Source organism: Zeus faber, assembly GCF_960531495.2.
Source record: "Zeus faber genome assembly, chromosome: 22".
NCBI classification, from domain to species: Eukaryota; Metazoa; Chordata; class Actinopteri; order Zeiformes; family Zeidae; genus Zeus; species Zeus faber.
The window spans coordinates 5,337,625-5,361,097 of record NC_137209.1 but is presented as its reverse complement, the minus strand read 5'-3'; the positions used below and the strand labels follow the sequence as shown (position 1 = coordinate 5,361,097).

At 39.9% G+C, this 23,473-nt stretch overlaps 1 pseudogene across 1 annotated transcript; it reads left to right on the top strand.

Moving 5' to 3' along the window:
• The first annotated feature begins 11 nt into the window (after positions 1–11).
• LOC307247074 (negative elongation factor A-like) lies at positions 12–14,287 on the top strand (annotated as a pseudogene). The gene is made up of 9 exons: positions 12–54; positions 1,382–1,565; positions 8,598–8,721; positions 10,199–10,265; positions 10,380–10,469; positions 10,563–10,674; positions 11,205–11,434; positions 12,394–12,493; positions 14,023–14,287. The product of its transcript is annotated as a negative elongation factor A-like (transcript).
• Positions 14,288–23,473: the final 9,186 nt, after the last annotated feature.

The following is a 23,473-nucleotide window of genomic DNA, read 5'->3' as shown; positions in this document are numbered from 1 at the left end:
ACCAGCCGAAGATGTGCGTTGATGAGGTTCAGACCAGTGTGATCTTGTTTAAAGGTGCAGTGTGTAGAGTTTATGGAACAGACGAGGCAGAAACAGTATATAATAGTCATAAGTATGTTTTAATTACTGTATAATCCCATGAAAATAAGAATCGTTTCGTTACCTCAGAATGAGCCGTTTTTATCTACATTGGGAACGGCTACAGAGGTTTCACAAAAATGTTGCTGTGTTTCTTCAGCAGTAGCCCAAAACAGACAAACCTAACACTGGCTCTCGAGGGGACCTTTTGTGAGTCTGTGGCCACCGTCTCTTCCACCAGGTTCAACAACATGTCCAACATCGCTGCTACTGTTAATGCCACTAAACTCTACACACTGCACCTTTTAAGTGACTGATTATTTGTGCTCCTCCTGTCACTGCTGATCAAAGGCCTACTCCAGCTCTTGCCCGTGCCAAGTGTCTATCTAACGCTTAGGCAACACTAAGGTAACCAGAGCTAAACAAAGCAGATTCTCACCAACGGGGGCTGCCAGAGACCATCAATAACGGAGCGTTGAACACGGTGACTCAGTTGGGAGTCTCGTTGAGGACTTTAGACTCGCTCAATAGACTTGTCGAAAGGCTTTAGTTATGACAAATGATTTCACTTCAGTGAGTTGTTGTGCCAGCTTGGGTAATCTGCTCTTTTTTTTTTTTTCCAAGTATCGTTCTTACTAAAGCTTAGAAGTTGGACTTTTTAGTGATTAAAAATCCACGTTCTGTCTAAAGCGTACAGCAGTGACTCTGGAATCCACGTATTGCTGCAGAAAGTTGTAGAAAACGCAAAATGGCTCAAAACACTGGAGGGGGGCTTTTCTTAAAGGGGTCGGACCGGATTCTTGATGAGATTTACCTCTTAGCTGGCTTTCCAAACCAACCTAACACTGAAATAATCAAATCGGAGGGGGGATTAACTGCCAACTTTTATTTTGCTTTTATTAAAGAAGCCAGATTAATACCAGCGTATGACGAGTGCCACAAGGACCTAATTGGAGTTTAAAACCAAATTTTAAAAAGTAATCATGTATCGAAGCTTGTGCCCATCAAAACCAGAGTGCCTGCCGCTAAAGACACGCTAAATGATAATATATTGATTAACATCTCGAGCATTTTATCAAAGAACAAATATCTGATTGTAACATTTGGTGAACATTGATTACACAAATGTAGATACATCTACAAACTATCCAACTCCAGTCTTGAGTCCTGAAGTGCTATGGTTGTGATTATTTGAGTATGTATTTGGATAAATGTCTTACTCCGCCTCGCTCAATTTGGTTAGAGTTTGGTTACTGCATGTACTGCCGACCGATAACCAAAATGCTGATGTGTGTGGTTTCAGGTGGCCCCGGGGTCCCTCCAGCCTCCGAAGGTGTCCTCCAGGTAAAGCGCCACAGCGAGGGGCGGGCGGCCACCACCTGCACCCCCATGGGAAGTCCCTCCTCACTCAGCCCCAGTGGGCACTGGGTCACCGGCAGGCCAAGGATGTTGATTATACCTGTGGAGGTAGACGGCCGGGTGAAGTGGTACCATCTTAGAACCATTAAAGAATAAAAAAATATATAGAAATAAAGAAAGTGATGAAATGCATAGATAAGGTGTGTGCAGGGGTTGAGCAGCTACATCTGACTCTCGTTTGGTCGAGCAGCAGGTTTAAAAACCCCATCCACACCCACTCAGGATAGGCTGCTCCTGGTTAATTCCACCTTAGCCTTCGCTCTACCATAAACTGGTGTTATCAACCCCCCGTCGTCTGTGTCTCTGTGCCGGAGGGCCCTGAAAACGCCACTTTGGTGGCGTATGGTGGAGAAACTTCCACACTGGCACCTGAACAGGGACTCTCCGGCATGGGGGAGGGACACAGAAGGGCTGCCTGAAGACACCCTGGAGCCACCAGTGGTTCAACGGGCGGCCCAGCACCAACCCTCTCCGGACTGGCAGCAGCAGCACCTAGGGGTCCGGGGAAAAGCGGTGCAGCAACCGCCGTAGGTAACTGCTGGCAGCTAGCTTCTCTGCCCAGCAGGCATCGCTGCAGCCAGCCCAACCCTCTCCAGACTGGAAACAGCAACACCTGGGGGGGTCAGGCTGAGGACCGGGGGAGAAGTGGTGCAGCAACCACCACAGGTAACCCCTGGCCGCTAGCTTCTCCACCCTGGAGCCGGGACCATCCAGCAGCCAGGCTACCCCTCCAAGCAGCCCCCGCAACAGCGAAGTCCGGCCACGCCGTCAGCAGCCAGCGTAGCAGCCTGAGGCCCCACACTCTGGAAGGGAGGGGGTTGCAGTCTGTCGTTGCCCTGGTTGAAGGAGGCCGGTCGACTTTGCTGCTCCAGGGAACTCAGGTCCTCTGGAAGGAGACTTATTCATTTTCTTTGAAACATTTGTTTGTATAAAGTATGGGAACCCTGTTTCACAGTCCGGTGTCTTTATGATTTTAGGTATAGGAACCCTGGGTCAGAGTCTGTCGTTTTAGCTATAGCCACCCTGTGTCAGAGTCCGTTTCAAACTATTTCGGCCAGGAAGAATGCCTCAGTTTGGTGTTGGGGGTATGTGGTGTGTGGATGGGTTGAGCAGCTACACCTGATGCTTGTTGGTTGGGCTAACTAGCAGGCGGTTAAAAAAAAAACCATCCACACACTGACTCAGCTAGGAGTTTGTGTCATGACATGTTCCATCGGCACCTGGTTAATTCCACCTAGCCTCATCTCGACAATAAACTGGTGTTAACAACCCACTGTCGTTTGTGTTTCTGTGCCGGAGGTCCCTGTGCATGCCACTTGGGTGGCGAAAACTGCCACAAGAGACAATTTACAATCTTAAGTGTACAACTCTAATACAATGTTTGCATATTTGGTCCAGTACTTCTTCTCGGTGAAATGGTGCAGATTTCAGCGATTGTGTCACATCTGCAAGCGCAACAGGGGACAATGTGACAAGTGTAGTGTCGCTGACCTGTGTAGTCAAAGGGTCTAAAGAGAGAATGGTGGTGTTTGGGTGCCACGTTTGGATGTGGGGGATAGAGCAGCACCCAGTCGCTCCCGAAATGCTTATAATGCTCAAACGTAACCATTTACCATTATACCAAAACTTAACCATCTAACATTATACCTAAACTTAACCATCTATAACATTATACCTAAACTTAACCATCTATAACATTATACCTAAACTTAACCATCTATAACATTATACCTAAACTTAACCATGTAACATTATACCTAAACTTAACCATCTATAACATTATACCTAAACTTAGCCATCTAACATTATACCTAAACTTAACCATCTAACATTATACCTAAACTTAACCATCTAACATTATACCTAAACTTAACCATCTAACATTATACCTAAACTTAACCATCTAACTTTATACCTAAACTTAACCATCTATAACATTATACCTAAACTTAACCATCTAACATTATACCTAAACTTAACCATCTAACATTATACCTAAACTTAACCATCTATAACATTATACCTAAACTTAACCATCTCTAACATTATACCTAAACTTAACCATCTAACATTATACCTAAACTTAACCATCTATAACATTATACCTAAACTTAACCATCTAACATTATACCTAAACTTAACCATCTAACATTATACCTAAACTTAACCATCTATAACATTATACCTAAACTTAACCATCTCTAACATTATACCTAAACTTAACCATCTATAACATTATACCTAAACTTAACCATCTAACATTATACCTAAACTTAACCATCTCTAACATTATACCTAAACTTAACCATCTAACATTATACCTAAACTTAACCATCTCTAACATTATACCTAAACTTAACCATCTATAACATTATACCTAAACTTAACCATCTAACATTATACCTAAACTTAACCATCTCTAACATTATACCTTAACTTAACCATCTATAACATTATACCTAAACTTAACCATCTAACATTATACCTAAACTTAACCATCTAACATTATACCTAAACTTAACCATCTAACATTATACCTAAACTTAACCATCTATAACATTATACCTAAACTTAACCATCTATAACATTATACCTAAACTTAACCATCTAACATTATACCTAAACTTAACCATCTCTAACATTATACCTAAACTTAACCATCTAACATTATACCTAAACTTAACCATCTATAACATTATACCTAAACTTAACCATCTAACATTATACCTAAACTTAACCATCTAACATTATACCTAAACTTAACCATCTAACATTATACCTAAACTTAACCATCTAACATTATACCTAAACTTAACCATCTCTAACATTATACCTAAACTTAACCATCTATAACATTATACCTAAACTTAACCATCTCTAACATTATACCTAAACTTAACCATCTAACATTATACCTAAACTTAACCATCTATAACATTATACCTAAACTTAACCATCTAACATTATACCTAAACTTAACCATCTAACATTATACCTAAACTTAACCATCTATAACATTATACCTAAACTTAACCATCTCTAACATTATACCTAAACTTAACCATCTATAACATTATACCTAAACTTAACCATCTAACATTATACCTAAACTTAACCATCTCTAACATTATACCTAAACTTAACCATCTATAACATTATACCTAAACTTAACCATCTAACATTATACCTAAACTTAACCATCTAACATTATACCTAAACTTAACCATCTAACATTATACCTAAACTTAACCATCTATAACATTATACCTAAACTTAACCATCTAACATTATACCTAAACTTAACCATCTCTAACATTATACCTAAACTTAACCATCTATAACATTATACCTAAACTTAACCATCTAACATTATACCTAAACTTAACCATCTAACATTATACCTAAACTTAACCATCTATAACATTATACCGAAACTTAACCATCTATAACATTATACCTAAACTTAACCATCTAACATTATACCTAAACTTAACCATCTAACATTATACCGAAACTTAACCATCTATAACATTATACCGAAACTTAACCATCTATAACATTATACCTAAACTTAACCATCTAACATTATACCAAAACTTAACCATCTATAACATTATACCTAAACTTAACCATCTATAACATTATACCTAAACTTAACCATCTAACATTATACCTAAACTTAACCATCTATAACATTATACCTAAACTTAACCATCTATAACATTATACCTAAACTTAACCATCTATAACATTATACCTAAACTTAACCATCTAACATTATACCTAAACTTAACCATCTATAACATTATACCTAAACTTAACCATCTAACATTATACCTAAACTTAACCATCTAACATTATACCTAAACTTAACCATCTATAACATTATACCTAAACTTAACCATCTATAACATTATACCTAAACTTAACCATCTATAACATTATACCGAAACTTAACCATCTATAACATTATACCTAAACTTAACCATCTAACATTATACCTAAACTTAACCATCTAACATTATACCGAAACTTAACCATCTATAACATTATACCGAAACTTAACCATCTATAACATTATACCTAAACTTAACCATCTAACATTATACCAAAACTAAACCATCTAACATTATACCTAAACTTAACCATCTAACATTATACCTAAACTTAACCATCTAACATTATACCTAAACTTAACCATCTATAACATTATACCTAAACTTAACCATCTAACATTATACCTAAACTTAACCATCTATAACATTATACCTAAACTTAACCATCTAACATTATACCTAAACTTAACCATCTAACATTATACCTAAACTTAACCATCTAACATTATACCTAAACTTAACCATCTCTAACATTATACCTAAACTTAACCATCTATAACATTATACCTAAACTTAACCATCTAACATTATACCTAAACTTAACCATCTAACATTATACCTAAACTTAACCATCTAACATTATACCTAAACTTAACCATCTCTAACATTATACCCAAACTTAACCATCTATAACATTATACCTAAACTTAACCATCTAACATTATACCTAAACTTAACCATCTAACATTATACCTAAACTTAACCATCTAACATTATACCTAAACTTAACCATCTAACATTATACCTAAACTTAACCATCTCTAACATTATACCCAAACTATACCATCTATAACATTATACCTAAACTTAACCATCTAACATTATACCTAAACTTAACCATCTAACATTATACCTAAACTTAACCATCTATAACATTATACCTAAACTTAACCATCTATAACATTATACCTAAACTTAACCATCTAACATTATACCTAAACTTAACCATCTAACATTATACCTAAACTTAACCATCTATAACATTATACCGAAACTTAACCATCTATAACATTATACCTAAACTTAACCATCTAACATTATACCTAAACTTAACCATCTATAACATTATACCTAAACTTAACCATCTAACATTATACCAAAACTTAACCATCTATAACATTATACCTAAACTTAACCATCTATAACATTATACCTAAACTTAACCATCTAACATTATACCTAAACTTAACCATCTATAACATTATACCTAAACTTAACCATCTATAACATTATACCTAAACTTAACCATCTATAACATTATACCTAAACTTAACCATCTCACATTATACCTAAACTTAACCATCTAACATTATACCTAAACTTAACCATCTATAACATTATACCTAAACTTAACCATCTATAACATGATACCTAAACTTAACCATCTAACATTATACCTAAACTTAACCATCTATAACATTATACCTAAACTTAACCATCTAACATTATACCTAAACTTAACCATCTATAACATTATACCTAAACTTAACCATCTCTAACATTATACCTAAACTTAACCATCTAACATTATACCTAAACTTAACCATCTAACATTATACCTAAACTTAACCATCTAACATTATACCTAAACTTAACCATCTATAACATTATACCTAAACTTAACCATCTATAACATGATACCTAAACTTAACCATCTAACATTATACCTAAACTTAACCATCTATAACATTATACCTAAACTTAACCATCTAACATTATACCTAAACTTAACCATCTATAACATTATACCTAAACTTAACCATCTAACATTATACCTAAACTTAACCATCTATAACATTATACCTAAACTTAACCATCTCTAACATTATACCTAAACTTAACCATCTATAACATTATACCTAAACTTAACCATCTATAACATTATACCTAAACTTAACCATCTAACATTATACCTAAACTTAGCCATCTAACATTATACCTAAACTTAACCATCTATAACATTATACCTAAACTTAACCATCTATAACATGATACCTAAACTTAACCATCTAACATTATACCTAAACTTAACCATCTATAACATTATACCTAAACTTAACCATCTAACATTATACCTAAACTTAACCATCTCTAACATTATACCTAAACTTAACCATCTATAACATTATACCTAAACTTAACCATCTAACATTATACCTAAACTTAACCATCTAACATTATACCTAAACTTAACCATCTAACATTATACCTAAACTTAACCATCTAACATTTTACCTAAACTTAACCATCTATAACATTATACCTAAACTTAACCATCTAACATTATACCTAAACTTAACCATCTATAACATTATACCTAAACTTAACCATCTATAACATTATACCTAAACTTAACCATCTAACATTATACCTAAACTTAACCATCTAACATTATACCTAAACTTAACCATCTATAACATTATACCTAAACTTAACCATCTATAACATTATACCTAAACTTAACCATCTCTAACATTATACCTAAACTTAACCATCTATAACATTATACCTAAACTTAACCATCTATAACATTATACCTAAACTTAACCATCTAACATTATACCTAAACTTAACCATCTATAACATTATACCTAAACTTAACCATCTATAACATTAAACCTAAACTTAACCATCTAACATTATACCTAAACTTAACCATCTATAACATTATACCTAAACTTAACCATCTATAACATTATACCTAAACTTAACCATCTAACATTATACCTAAACTTAACCATCTATAACATTATACCTAAACTTAACCATCTATAACATTATACCTAAACTTAACCATCTATAACATTATACCTAAACTTAACCATCTAACATTATACCTAAACTTAACCATCTATAACATTATACCTAAACTTAACCATCTATAACATTATACCTCAACTTAACCATCTATAACATTATACCTAAACTTAACCATCTAACAACCTGTAACAAGGGTCTACGTTGCTCCCCTTTGAATGAAAACAAAGCTGTAAAAATGACTGGAACCAGTGACACTGTTCATTTCACCAGGTTTATATTATGGACGTTTAACTTGTCAACTCCTGGTTCAAAGTGATCGTTATGTTCAAAATACCAAACGTAGTTTACAGAGGATCCGCTCCCCGAGTTGTGCAACGCCGCCCAAACCCAAGCCCAAACCCATTACGTCGCACCCACCCAAATTCCACGTTAAACCAATTCCAGGTCGCCGCTGACGCCGCCCCGTCCGGCGGGCTGCGGCCTGGACTCGGAGGAGGAAGCCGCGGGGACGTCGAGCGCCAGCGTAGAGGACCCCGAGGCGGCCGCCGAGGAGTCGGGGGAAACGTGTGTTCGCGAAGATCGACTCCGCGCAAGCGTCGCAGTCGGGCGAGCTACAGCAGAAAGTCCACGACCCTGGTGGTTGAGCTGGAAGGTCCAGGTCAGAGCACCGGGGTCTCAAGTCACCGAGCCGTGCGGGCCAGACGTGACGCTCACCCGGAGTCCGGGCAGACCCGCAGGACCTGTCGACGCGGAGGAGGGCTTGGGCGACGTACCGGCCTGACCCTCCGTGCGACCGCGCGGATGCTCCGGGATTCGCGAGGGCTCGATCGCGGCATCGCGGCACCGCGGCACCGCGGGGTGGGTGGGGAACGCTTCGGCATATGCCCCATCCCGATGTGGCGACCTGCTTATACAGCAGCGCGCCACGATCGATTTGAAATTTGATCATTCATTTTTTTTTTTTTTTTTGGAGAAAATGACCAATGGACACTCACAACTGACATATGTTTGCTTTTCCAGATGACTTTGTTTTTACTCGGAGGTGGACTTTTGCACATTGAGTGTTTATATTATTTTGGACGGTGACTTTGAGATGAGCAGAGCAGGTCCCTCTTTCTTTCCTTCCACTATTCCTTAGTGTGTGTGTGTGTGTGTGTGTGTGTGTGTGTGTGTGTGTGAGAGAGTCACCCGTAAGGAGTTCTTTGAAAAGTTAGTAACCGGTGAGGTACATGTTAGTGTTAGGGCTCGAGGTGCTCAGGGCTCCAGGGGCGTTTGGTTCTCATCTGTTTTTGTGTTGTTTACTCACTGATTGTATTTCCCCCGCACGCAACTCAGTCAGTGCTACAATCCAATGTGAACTGCAGCCTGTTACACGTGAAATCTATCACTGTCCCATGGGTTATCGATCAGGTTCATTTAGGTAACGCGCCGGAACGTAAGCGCGAAAAACAAGCAAGTGATTTGCCTTCTTAAAATCTCTTCGTCCAGATATCACATCCCTCCAGGAAACGCAATCGAAGGTCAACAATCCAGCAAGATTCAAGAGCAGCTGGGTGGACCGCGTCTTCCACTCCCATTTCAATTCCCAACCAAGAGGACCAGCCATCCTTATCAGCGCGGGGAGGATTTCACCATTATCGTTATGGTGGCAATGTGGTTCACGAGTCGTAGTGTGACGATGAGAAGACAATGGCTCATATCGTTCTCATCACCCAGATCTCCGCTCGCACCGCGTGCACCCAGTGTGAACCCCGCAACATCGGGACTCCACAAGTTTTTACTCGAATTCGTTCCCACCGTACGAGCAGATTTCGTGTAGAGCGCACGTCGACAGAGAGGAGAGGAGAAAAAAAAAAAAAAAGGCTCCCGAGGCGCCAGAAAGTCAGTGGAGCCTGCTGCTTCTATGCGGTCGTTTTATTTAGGAGTAACATTTGCATCTCAAGTTCGCTCTTTTTGAGCGGTTGTGCAAATCGAACTCGGCTCGCGCGCGTTGTTAGTGTTGTTAAAAACAATGTCTGAAGTCGTTGTGGTTGTTTTGCTTTCAGCTGTTAGACATCTCAGAGCTGGATATGGTCGGTGCAGGCAGGGAAGCAAAGAGAAGAAAGACGTTGGGTAATTCCCTTCCAGATGCGGTGTTGTCAAACCGTACTTCTCTTTTACTGATGGTTATGACCTCAGTGGAGGAGAGCGTGGGGTTACATTGTCTTTCTGCTTCTTTGGTCTCAGACACGGAGGTCGGCGAGAAAGCGGCCAAAGAAGAAGCCGTGGCGGAGAACGCCACGCGAGCACTACGCCGCGGGTCTTGCCTCTGCGCAGGTAGGCTCAGCAACTCTCTGTCCTTCTACCTCCTTGATTTGGTCACTTTCGCTCTGTTTGGCTGAACCTCAGCGGCTCATCTTTGTGTTGCAGAAACTCGGAGCGCTGAACAGCGAGAGCGCCCTCCCGTCAACCAGCTACCTGCCGGCCACGCCCAGCATGGTGCCCTCGTCCTCCTACATTCCCAGCTCAGAGGCACAGCCAGGTACTTCATTTTTTCAGAATATGAAACGAATAAAAATAAACATGGATTTAAAAATGTGTAACAAAGATTTTTTTTTTTTATGATTATAGATAACGCATTAAAATGAATGGGGAAAAAAAAAGCCTTGTTTCAGGCCCTCATATTATATACATTTTTTAGGTTAGAGGTTTTTTATCCATCTTCGTTGCTCAGTTAGACATACTTGACAATGTAAAGTATGCGTATTGCGAGGAATTTTAGGTCACATCATTAGTTTAAACTACGTCATGACTATGTAATAATAGAAAAACAGTAGTACTCGGATTCTTATTTATGGTGTTTTTTTCTTTATATTTATATTGTTTATAGTGCTTACCCTTATATGTTCTATTTCCTGCTCTGCCCTTTTTGCTGCTTGTAACAATGTAAATTTCCCCGTTGTGGGACTAATAAAGGTTTGTCTTATCTTAAATTCAGGCTGAATTAGCCGCGTCTCTCTTTAAAAGCAATTTTTTTTCCCCCATCTTTTATATATTTTTATTCCCCCTCAGCGAACGGGGGTGGATCTGGCCGGGATGCGCTGCAGTCGGCTGCCCAGCCGGAGGAGTCGGCGGCGGTGGCGGGCGCCACCTCCTTACCGGGTCGGTACAAGCAGAGGACGCCCGCGTGCAACGCAGGCACCCCGGCCAGCCCCGCCTCGCCCGGCACACCCCAGACGCCCCCGCCCACACCCGCCCCCGCGGCGCCGCAGCCCCAGCCCGATAAGGGCCTCTCGCTCACGGTGGGTGGAGGCCTCAAAGCCGACATTTCAATGACCCCGTATCCGTACGCGGGTAAATCCTTGTATGGGTGGTGTTGTCGCTTCAAAGATTCGGGCCGAAGTGTGTGATTCATTGCGGTCGAAAAGATTCACGACCGTGGCCCTTGAAGGAGAGCGCCTCAGGCTCTTTAAAAAACTCTGGGTCCCAGCCAGGCGATCTTATCTTACTCCGACCTTCAAACTTGGAAGGAATGGAACAGAACACAGGCTGATGCGTACAAGTTTTATTGTGTATCAAAAAAGGGACAAAACTCGGGAGTGGGTTTCGCGAAACCCGAGCTGATCTCTTCCGTTGTTCTCCTATCTTTATAGTCATGGCGGGGCGTTTGCTCGTTTACATATCTCGCCTCTTTTTGTGTCCGAAAATAATCAGAGATGTGTTTTGAGCCAATTGTAGTCTTGTTTCTTTGTTTAGCTGTCCTCTGATGTCGCTTCTCAGCCAGCCAATCACAGCCTTCATAGCCGAAACTGGGTTAAGTTGTTAAGTTTGGATGTTCTTGCATCGATTTAAGTTATAACATATTGTGGGTTTTCATGTTTGGTGACTAAATTTAACCATAGCAGGTTACGAATTAAACCACAACAGTAGTATTAGTTCTACTGTTAAACATATACATGTGCGTACTTACATGTGTGTATGCTCTGGGAGAGGTTATAAATACTATGCCGACATCTTTTATTTTTGGTTTGTTTTGCAGGGGAATTTTGTCATTTGTCCAGAACCTTGAGAAAATTCCTTTGTGAATTTGATTAGATGACATGGTCCTCTATGGTCCCACCAGTGAAATGGTGATCTTTGGAGCTGTAAAACTAAAAAGTAGTTAAGGATAATACCACAAATGACAGGAAATGGAGTACAGAGTGGAAACAATGTGAGTTGTATGCCCCGTAATGACCTGTTTGTGTGATCTGCTCCCCAGAGAGACCAGATGTACGCCGCGCAGGAGATGTTTAAGACGGCCAACAAGGTGACCAGACCAGAGAAGGCTCTCATCCTGGGCTTCATGGCTGGATCCAGAGGTACCACAAGCTGTCCCTCCAGGCCGCCCGATCAAAAATACACCCCTTTTTAAAAATGATTTATCCCTTCTATAACACTGCTCAGCACCTTTCTAGATGTAATCTAACATTGTGCATCTCCCTTTGGTGCCGGACAAGACTCGCTTTGAGTTGAATATGGCTGAAATATCGTTTATTGAGTTCATGTTCTTGCTGGTGGTTTCGATCGACACCAGAAGCAGAGCAGAGACATTTCAGGGATCCCACGCGTCCTGGAAAACCTGGCATTTCGTAATGTCATGGAATAATAATCTTTATTTGTATAGCACCTTTCATACATGACATCAAATAATAACAATAAATGCAAAGCACAATGTATTTACAAAGTAGAATAATACAATTAAAATAAATTAAATCAATGAAAAACAGGATGGGAAGAAAAACCTAACTGACAGCAAAATGCACTGCAAGCGCCTGTAAAGTGAAAATAAAAACAATGTGTTGTAACCACCCAGCCAAATGTGAATTGGGGGGGGGGGGGATGAAAAACCCACGGGATTGGCATGAGTTCACCGTCTCCCTGAGGAGACCCTTTTACTCCAGGTTTTTATATGAACTCTGGGCTGTTGGCTTGGATTATTTCACCACTGATGCTCCATTTCCGACGATCCGACCTGGTGTTTATATAATGTTAGGGCGGGGCCACGCAACGTATGAACTTGTATACGTCATTGAGTCATGATTTAGGCCCGCCTTAAAAAATGGGAGCCCCAAAAATGGTCTAACTCCACAATTCAGTACTATTTCGATTATTTGGTTGTTGGAAGAATGTCGGTTTCAAATGTCTAAATCTCATAATATACCTAATATTAATATTTTTGAACAATGTTTAACCTTATAGATTGAATTGTGCTCAATTATTTTCAGTGTATTCTTACATTTAGACTAGTCTAACTTTAAACTTCCGGGAAATTAGTCATTAGGTACATCCCGAGTGAATATAATACTCATTTTCAGATTTGGGGTCATCATTTAAGACCATGAAGCCGCGATTGTTCCTCAGCAAATTATTTTCTTATATCTTCTATGGAGTCCTGGATGTTATCGTCATGACAACAAGCTGGATAAATACAGCTATCGGGATTAACACCTTAAATTTCTCTGCATCATATGCTCTGATCTTATTTAATTAACAAGGTTTGGCAAAGTTGCCCAAAATTTGGCCTTGATTTATTTTATCCAATATGAATAATATGATTAAATGGCTTAAATTAATTCAATTCCTCTGTGAAGTGTTTAGGCTGATTAGACTTTGACGTCAGACATTCTGAAGGCGGCAAGGTAGAGGGCGGTGCACGTGGTACCGCCCTAACAGGGGCGACAAAACTCGCAGGAGAGTTTCTCCTGAGAAGAGGCATACGAAATGAACAGAAATAAGTGAAAAGAGCCATGTGAGCGGAGAGGCTCTTTTTAATATGAATTCATTAAAAGGACGTCTCTTGAAGAGAACCTGTGAACCTGACCTCTCCCTCTTCCCCTCCCCCGCTCAGAGAACCCGTGTCCGGAGCAAGGCGACATCATCCAGATCAAGCTGAGCGAGCACACCGAGGTCCTGCCCAAGGCCGACGGCACGGGCAGCACCACCATGCTGGTGGACACCGTGTTCGAAATGAACTATTCCACAGGGCAGTGGACGCGCCTCAAGAAGTACAAACCCATCACCAGCACCTCGTGAGGCGTCACCACAGAGACTCAAGGACATTCGCAAAGACACACAAACACACTCACACAAAAGCCCCACACATGGCCACACGCATACGGCATTCTTTTTTCTTTTCTTTTTTTTGGGGGTGGGGAATCAAACAAACACTTGCACTTGTGAGGTCTGCGAGGGGTGGGGCTGAGGAGAGATCCGAGAAGAGCGAAGATCCCCCCTCAAAGTTCTGTTGCATTTTCCTCCCTCTGCTTTTTATTGCTGTTGGAGTTTTTTTTTCCTTCTTTTAAGTGTCTCAAAGATTTTCATTTGAATAAATGTCTCTTAAGTCACTATCGCTGATTAAGGTAACTGAGCCAATGGCCCACTGATGAAAGAAAACCTTTTAATTTGCAGTATTGTGAGTATTAGGAACCGGGTGTCTGTGGCCACTTTCCCACCTTGCATTTAATTAGTTTATGTGCACTGACAACCTCTTATTTTGTGGAAAATTACCGCTTTTCGAGATTGCCACTTTAAAGTCTATTCTGATTCCTGAATGTTGTTGTGAGTGAGGAGGGGGAGGCGGGGGAACCATTCCAAAGGCCGGCTCCTTTTTGGGAGGTCCCCTCACATGCCGAGGCGGAGGAAGGCGGAGCAAGCTGTTGGTGGTTTGGTTTTCTGTGTAAATGTGACGATCGCAGCTCACTAGGACCAACGATGCTGTTGAGTGTTGACTTGGAAGTCTCGGGGCAGTGTTTAGTTTTCATCCTCTATCGGAAGAAAATAAAACAAGACTCCACAGCATGACGCAGCTCCCGTTTGGGATTACACCCCGTGTTTTTATTTTATTAAAAACAATTTTTTTTTTACATTTGTGATCAACAGCCGAAGATGTGCGTTGATGCGGTTCAGACCAGTGTGATCTTGTTTAAAGGTGCAGTGGAAGGTGTAATGGAAAAATACTGAACTAACCCTATAACTGCTTGTAATCCCATATCTGCTTTTCTAACAACAGGAACATTTCTTTCTGTTGACCCTGTTGTCGGGCAGCTCATAATTACAAGTTAAGTTGAGACGTTCAACTGCTGAAACAATTGCAACTGCCTTTGTGACCTATGCATATGACTTCACCCTCAGCAACTGCCTTTGTGACACCCTCACAGTAATAGTCTGTGTTACGTAGTTGATATAAACCATATACAATAAACTTAGGTTAAGTGACAGTTGTTGTATTTACTGTTTAACCTGAACTATCAGAGGTTTCACAGAAATGTTGCCGTGTTTCTTCTACAGTAGCCTAGAACAGACAAACTTAACACTGGCTCTAGAGAGGACCTTTCGTGAGTCTGTGGCCACCGTCTCTTCCACCATGTTGCACTGTCATCGCAACATCGCTGCTACTGTTAATGCCACTAAACTCTACACACTGCACCTTTAAGTGACTGATTATTTGTGCTCCTCCTGTCACTGCTGATCAAAGGCCTACTCCAGCCCGTGTCATATGAAGTGTGTCACCCTTAGGTGACACTATGGCGACTACTTCTTTGGGCTTCTCTCGTTAGGGGGTTGCCACAGCCAATCATCTGCCTCCAATACCTTCTGTTCTGCACATCTTCCTCCCTTACACCAACCACCTGCATGTCCTTCCCACCACATCCATAAACCTTCTCTTTGGCCTTCCTCTTTTCCTCTTGCCTGGCAGCTCCATCCTCAGCATCCTTCTGCCAATGTAACTCATCTCTCCTACACACGTGTCCAAAACATCTCAATCTGAGCTCTAAGCACTAAGAAAATACCACGGTGCTTTATAAATACATTTTAAATAATTTGATTCGATTTACATTGAAAGAAAATAAGAGGGTCATTATGATGTAAAAAATGGATATTAAAATTACAAAAGCAATCACTCCTGTTGATGTAGTGCGAAAGAATAATCCCCTTATAAAAAATATTGCAAAAATATTAGGAAAATGGAGCAAGCGTTGGCCTGACATTGAACAACCATGGCCAGTTGAAGGAACTCTTAACCTGGATGTGATTAAAACAATGCAGGTGCTTGTGTCCACATATAAAGTAAATCAAAAGAAAGGTAAGAAGGGAAGGAGACGCACAGAGAAAAGACAAACAGAACTTGGCATTCTGCAACTGTTCGAAAAGGAGGGACAGAAATTGTTCGAAGCTGCAAAAGAAAAAAGGGAATGAAGTAGACAAGAAATAAAGAAAAATGATAAGGAAACAGAAAATTGATGGAGAAGATTACCGCACCCTTCTCACATACTGTATCTAAAAAGAAGCCCCCACCTTTTGAGAAGGAGATGAAGTTCACTGATGTTTATCCCCAGCTCCCAGTGATTACACAGGAGGGCAACTATCTCTTCAAAGATAAGGATGAGCAAATAATCCAGATGCGCAAGGCTAAAACTGACATGATAAGACCAGTAGGAGGTAAAAGATACACGTTAGTCATCGTGGAAAGATTTTCACGGTGGCCTGAGGCATGTCCAACCAAGCGTAAAGATGCTCAGTCAGTTGCCAAGTTTTTGTGTCGTGAGGTCATAAGCAGGTGGGGACTCCCAGATCACATATCCTCAGATAACGGGAAAGAGTTTGTGGATAGAATAGTAAAATTAATTCTGCAAAAACTGGGAATTAAACATCGTCTAGGAGCTGTTTATCATCCGCAAAGTCAAGGTGTTTGTGAAAAAATGAATGGTGTGCTGAAAAATCTGTCAGAACACAGGTCTGAATTGGGTAGAGGAACTTCCGTTGGCATTGATGGTGTGTCGTTCAAATGGGCTCCGTGTTTTGCGCTTGACACCTCATGAGTTGGCTACGGGTAGACGGGTGCCAACACCTTGTTTGCGCACAAGTGGAAAGGGCCTAAGTTTAGCGCTTTTAGAAGATGAAATGCGAGTGTATGTTAACTATATGGCTGCACTGCATAAGAGAATACACACATGTCTCTGACAGGCAAAAACAAGAGGAGGTGCTAGAGAGACTTGATGAGCAAAGAGGAATGCGGTGCAACCTGGAGACAAGGTATTGGTGAAGGTGTTTAGGAGGAAGTGGTTTAATGAACGCCGCGAAGGACCATTCGAAGTTGTTTGCAGTACAGGAACTGCGGTTCAGGTTAAAGGTTCTCCTACATGGTACCATTTATCACATTGCGCCAAAAGAAGAGGCACCACGATCACAGAGCAGAGATGTTGAAAGCTCAAGAGAGCCAACAGAAGCTGCAGACACAGCAGAGGTTCATGAGGACCTCCAACGTCAAGACCCAGAAGAAGGGATTGACGATGATGTGGGTGTGCATGATGATGTTGAGCACACTTTTGATGATCCCAGGGATGAATTGTCAGTCCCTGAGCAAGAAAGACACTTTTGTGACATTGATTTACAACATGTCCCAGAAACAACAGAATCTAACTCGAGAAAGTATGAGTCATCAAAGACTCCAGAGGGCTGAGGTACCTCTCCAGGAAAAAACACAGACCCAGTCGGACCAAGGAGTTCAAGGCCAACCCGAAAAAGAGTTAGACAAACGCGGTCAGTTCAGCTGCCATGTCAGTGTACAAAATAAAATAATGAAAAAGGGGAATTCCGAGTCCAGTGGGAAGATAACCATGGTAAGGTAAGTGACTTGTCGGGAACATCCTCACTAGAGAAGTATGTGCCACTAAATGATTGAAGAAGGCTGAAGATAGAGGATGACTGTAGTCTTTATCTACGTAGATCCCAGATTAAAGATCAAGGAGGCTACAAGTGTAATTATTATGATCCAAAGAGACAGTTGGAGAGAATCGTTGCCAAACTAGAGACCAAGGAGTATTCCCAATAATGAAGCTTGTCAAGAGGATTCCGGGAAAATATTTGCTTCTTGTTATTTATTCATGTCTGAGCAGAATACTTCTCAATGGGAAACACCCACTTCCTCGGGGGAGGCAAGATTTGATATTTGTGATATTATTGTGTCATCTTTCATCTTGTTCTTACTAATTTGCTCAACATATGGCATTGTGGTAAAATATGATCCATGAGTAATCCACTCCAATTGCATTTATATTGACATGTTCAGATGATGTCAGATGGGGTCAATGATTTTCTTGATCCTGAGTGGACATCAGAAGACATGACTGAACATCTTCATGCTTAACAGAAGCGAGAAAATCAGTTGAAAGCATATGGCTTTGATTCCTCGGTGCTGCAAATAGCAGACCCGTGGGCAAAGAGAAATTTGTGGTTCCAACAGATAACTCACTCTGTTAGAATGACTACTAATTCAAATTGTCCGTGTGTGGTGAGAGTTCCAGCTCCGGGCACATGGCCTTCAATTCTAGAGACAGTATTGGAACCTTTGACGCCTGAATGTCAAAGTTATGCGTTATCGTGGCTTCTATTCAAACAACAAGCAGCGAATGAAATATGGATGTCTCTGTCGGTCAATCTATTTATACCTGGACGTAGGTGTTTCTGGTTGAAAGAATTATCATATTTAAATCTTCTTGATAAGTATGAAGATATTAGAACAGCAATACCTGATGCTATGGAAGTGACACCTGCGAAAGGTAGAGCTTGTTTTTGTTCAAATGATTCTTATGGTGGAGATGGTATGTTTATGGGGATATCAGAATGTGAAAGCTACATGATGCAATTTGGACAAAGTGCACAAAGGACGGTTGATGACACATATACAGTGACCTTTCATGCACCACATCCTCGACAAAGTAAAGCTTTAAGCATAAAGAATCAAACTTTACTGGGCAAGTGACTATAGGAACATTTAAAGATATTTGGTGGGTATGTGGTGATAAAGCATACTTATTTCTGCTGTATGGGTGGATTGGATGTTGCTATATGGCACAGTTGAAACTTCCTTATGATCTTTTTGTTATCCGGAAGGGACAAGAGCTAGAAGAGTGTAACTCTACAAAGACTTCCGAAAGTAGGAAAAAAAGAGAATTGGCACAATTTCACAATTTGGAGTCTTATCATTGGAGGATATCTTTCGGAGAAAAATGGGCTATTGGATTGTTTCCATGGTATGGGGTTATATTCTTGGGTGATCATATTGATAATATCACATATACCTTACAAGGGTTTGCAAATGAGACCATGAGAGGTTTTGAATATTTGTCAAACACCCAGAGGAGTCATCGATTGACGTTGCTGAAACACGATATGGCTCTTGATTATATTTTGGCCATACAAGGTGGCCTCTGCGTGGCTTTAAATCTAACCGGAGAGGCCTGTTAAACGTTGATCCCTGATGTCGTTGATAACATGACCAATGTCATAGATGCGTTGAAACTTATAAGGGATGCGTTTGGGCCATCAGGAGGAGCTGGGTGGTCAGCTAATGCTTGGTTGCAAGATCGATTAGGACCACTAGAAGCTATAGTAGTTCAGGTTTGAGATGTTTGTGAGTGTGTGTTGTTTTGTTTTGAGATGGGTATGATATTGAGATGGGTAGGAGTTGTAATGCCGGGACAAAGTGTTCAGATGCCACTATTGGGTGGTAATGACATCAGTGAAGATGAGGAGGAAATAGTGATTAGGAAGGAGCTAACACAAGTAGAGAAATATCCATTCTGAATATCTGATTCCGTCATAGACTCAATACTATTTTTGACTGGGAAAAAGCATCGACAAAGGGGGGAAAAGGAAAATGTAAATAATATATTGGAATAATGTTTAAGTATAATGCAAAAGTGAAATTATTATACTGTATTTGAGTTTGACTCAAACATGGACATTCAAAAAAGGAGAACAAAAATGGACGGCGGACCCTGAATGAGGACATCATGATCAGGGGTGTCAAGTGAAATATCATTAAAAGTTGTTTGTGTTAAAAAGCAACAGTTCAATACATTCATATGTGTCCTGCAATATTGTTGTTGTTTATTACAATTTAACCTGTATTATTGATGAATATTCTGTATTCTACACTAGATATTTTTAGCAAGACATATTAATATCTAATATTGTTTTCTTTGAAGTTTTCTGTAACAGGGTGAGGTGGATACATTGGAACCTCAGGTGTTTTCTTTTTTTGCGGTTTTGAGGGATATTGGTGTTAGGCGGGGAAAGGTCTACTAGAAGGTCCGATGGGTCGACCAGCCTGACTTTGGACAAATTTTTTGATTTATTTCTGAGTTTCTAAATGTATGCATTTATATGTAACATCCTATACAGTTTTCTAAACCCCTTTTCTTTTTCTGTTAATTGATTTGGAGTACAATAGGTGGTTGCCTGGGGCGGAGGGACCGTGAGAGAATTTTCCTGTCTAGATTGTCTTCTCTCTTCCGAGACTTTGCGTAGTCTCGAAGGGGGGGATATGAGGTGTCTAGAAGGGTTGGGGTGGTGAAGTGCTTCCATTAATATACGGAGACCGTCAACAGTAGAGTGTCTATTTAGAGATCCCTATGAGAAAGAATGTGGAGGAGGCCCCTGTAAGAAGGGAAGTGGAATGTGCGTAGATTTATGTCAGACAGGTACTGAACTGTGACCTATGTATTGTGACCAGATGGGTTAAGTTATCTCTGTGCAAGTATAAAAGACAAGTGTTTTGCTCCATTCGGGAGCGACTGCATTGGCTCCCTTCTCTCCCAGATATCCATGGCAAGTCTGATTTGATGCTGTTCTTTGTAATAAACGAAGTATTTTAATCAAGTCAGCGTCAGCGGAGACTCCTTCTTCATCAACACATCAATGTCTTCAAGAAACTACACATTTTATTTATTTATTTCCATTCATCAGCTTCGGTATTCCAAACAGTCAATGATGAAAACATTGTCGGGGACAGACCAACCTGAACCAAAGGAACCAGAAAACCACAGAGGGGGTTTACGTTGTGCTTCTTCTGGAACATGATCAGATCTGTGTACGCCTTGGCGACTGCGACACGGAAACAACAGCGCAAAGAGAAACCAGTGAAGTGGCGACACGGACAAAGACCACATTTGTTTTTCATCCAAAGACCTCAACAATGAGCGATAACCATTTGCCGATGACGGCCGGTGCGCGCACGCGATATTTCATATAAGCTCCACAGGACGATATCGTTGACTAAATCACTGCACCTAAGAAAATATTGAGAAAATAACACTAAAAACATTAAGAGAGTACATTAACAGCATCGATAAAGTACTATCCTATTTAAAAAATGTTTTATCCCTTTATATATATTTACAAATATTGCACAACCACCACAATGTAAAGTGTTTTTTAGGTTATGTATATTTCCATTGTTTATTAGGTTATTAGGTTAATTGTATATTATGAGACTTCATTGGTGGTTGCTGATTGATAGGCATATTTTATTGTTAATTTTAGGTTAGATTAGGTTGTTTTATTTAAATTGTTTTTCTGTTATTGTTTGATTTATTTCATTTTAGTGTGTCGGTTTTAATTGGATATTTATTTGTTCTTCAGCTATGTCGTACTGTATATTTACCAATTTTTCTTTTATTATTATAATTCTTAGGTTTTATTTTGTTGTTTATGGTTTTTGTCCATTGGAAAATACAGTTAGGGTGTTAGGGTTTCCTATCTAGTAAATTCTAGGTATGTGTATATTGATTTTTATTCCTGCTTATTTTATTTCTAGGCTTATTTTATTATTTTTGATGATTCTAGGTTGATCGCATTGTCTATCGGAAGGTTATTGTAATAGCCATTTTTATTCTTTATTGTTTACATTTAGGTTTATTTGTATTGTTTATTCAAATTAATCCTCATCTTGACTGCATATTGCTGACTGTTTAAAAAGTCTAATGAGATTATGAGGAGGTATATTGTACAAGTCCAATTGAACATCAACATTGTGTATTGAACACTCACATTCAAATTTGTTTCCGCTCTGTTTGGCCTCCGTCATCCTGGTGGTGAGCTTGGTCATCTGGGGCAGCACGTTGTTCAGCTTGGCCGCTTCCCTCTGGCCCTTCACGATGACCGGAAACAAGGCCAGGCGCGCCAGCAGCGTTCCTGTGTGAGAGGAGGAGGCCAGAGCGGAAAACAGGCAGAGAGAATATGAAGAAACACAAACTGCAGGAAATAATGAACACAATACAATTCTCCCATGGGTTAAATTTCCTTTTTTCTTTTGTAATTAAGTAGTGAGTGAATGCAAAAAGCCCACATTGAAAATGAACTCATTTGGGCTGTAGAAACTGCATGTTGATCATTTTGGGAGGAGTCGGAACTATTAAGTTTCAAGGGATCATACAAACCTCTATGTATAATTAAAAAAATAATAATAATTATAATAAAAAGGTTTGCGTTGCGTCCTTGTACGTAGTACATGCCTCTGTAAAGGTTCTTAAATTGTATCTGGGCCGAATCGAATATCCTTATCCTTAATCATTAGCTGCGGAATGACCGTGAAGTCTAAATTGATGACACAAATCTGAAATGGTTTAGGTTCATTCTTGCATTATAAAATGAAATTCGAGGACTACTCTTTTAAGGCATTATTTCTTTGAATTTTCAAGGTCTTCATGCAAAACAAATAGAGTAAATTTTCAATGTGATCTTTATTAATCAAAATATAATTTGAGTCTCATTGTTTATTATTTTATTAGTATATCTAATAGTATACCCCAACATATCTATTATTAATCTCATTGTCACCTACTATTATAAGCGTCTATTTCCAACCATGCTGGATTGAATTAACATTTCCCTGGCATAATCTATGTCGTAAAAGCGATCCGGGATTTTTTTTTCATTACCTAAGGATTTGAATAACAAAACCAGGAGGAATTGCAGGTTTTAATGAGCGTGTTTTTTTTTTTTTTAAGGCTCAGCACAAAAGGGGCTATTTTCAAGGTATTGCGGTACTTCAATTTCTGAGGATGAAATTCAAGCACTTCAAGCAACGGGTAAGAAACCTGCTAATAGATTGTTTACCTTACCTGCGACGATGGCGCCCCACCAAGGCATGCCCAAGTCAATGTGCATAAACTCCAGCATGTTCTGGAGTCGGTAAACTTTCACCGATTTCACCTTATCAGTCCACTAAAAACTGTTTCCGAACGTATTTGAGGCAAGAAAGAAGCGAAATAAGAGGAATAAACAATCCCGTTGCGGAATCTTCCCACATATTAGATCTACAAGGTCGAATTTAAAAGTTTGTTCCGACTTTGGCTGCCGTGTTCTCAAAGCTTGTGGCCGGACACGCATATGCACCCCGACGCGCCGGGAGTCTTGGACGCTGGGATTTTTTTTTTTGTTTCATGTAAACATTGGAAAATAAAATAAAATAAATAAATACATCTACAATAAAAACACACCATTTTTTTTTTTTG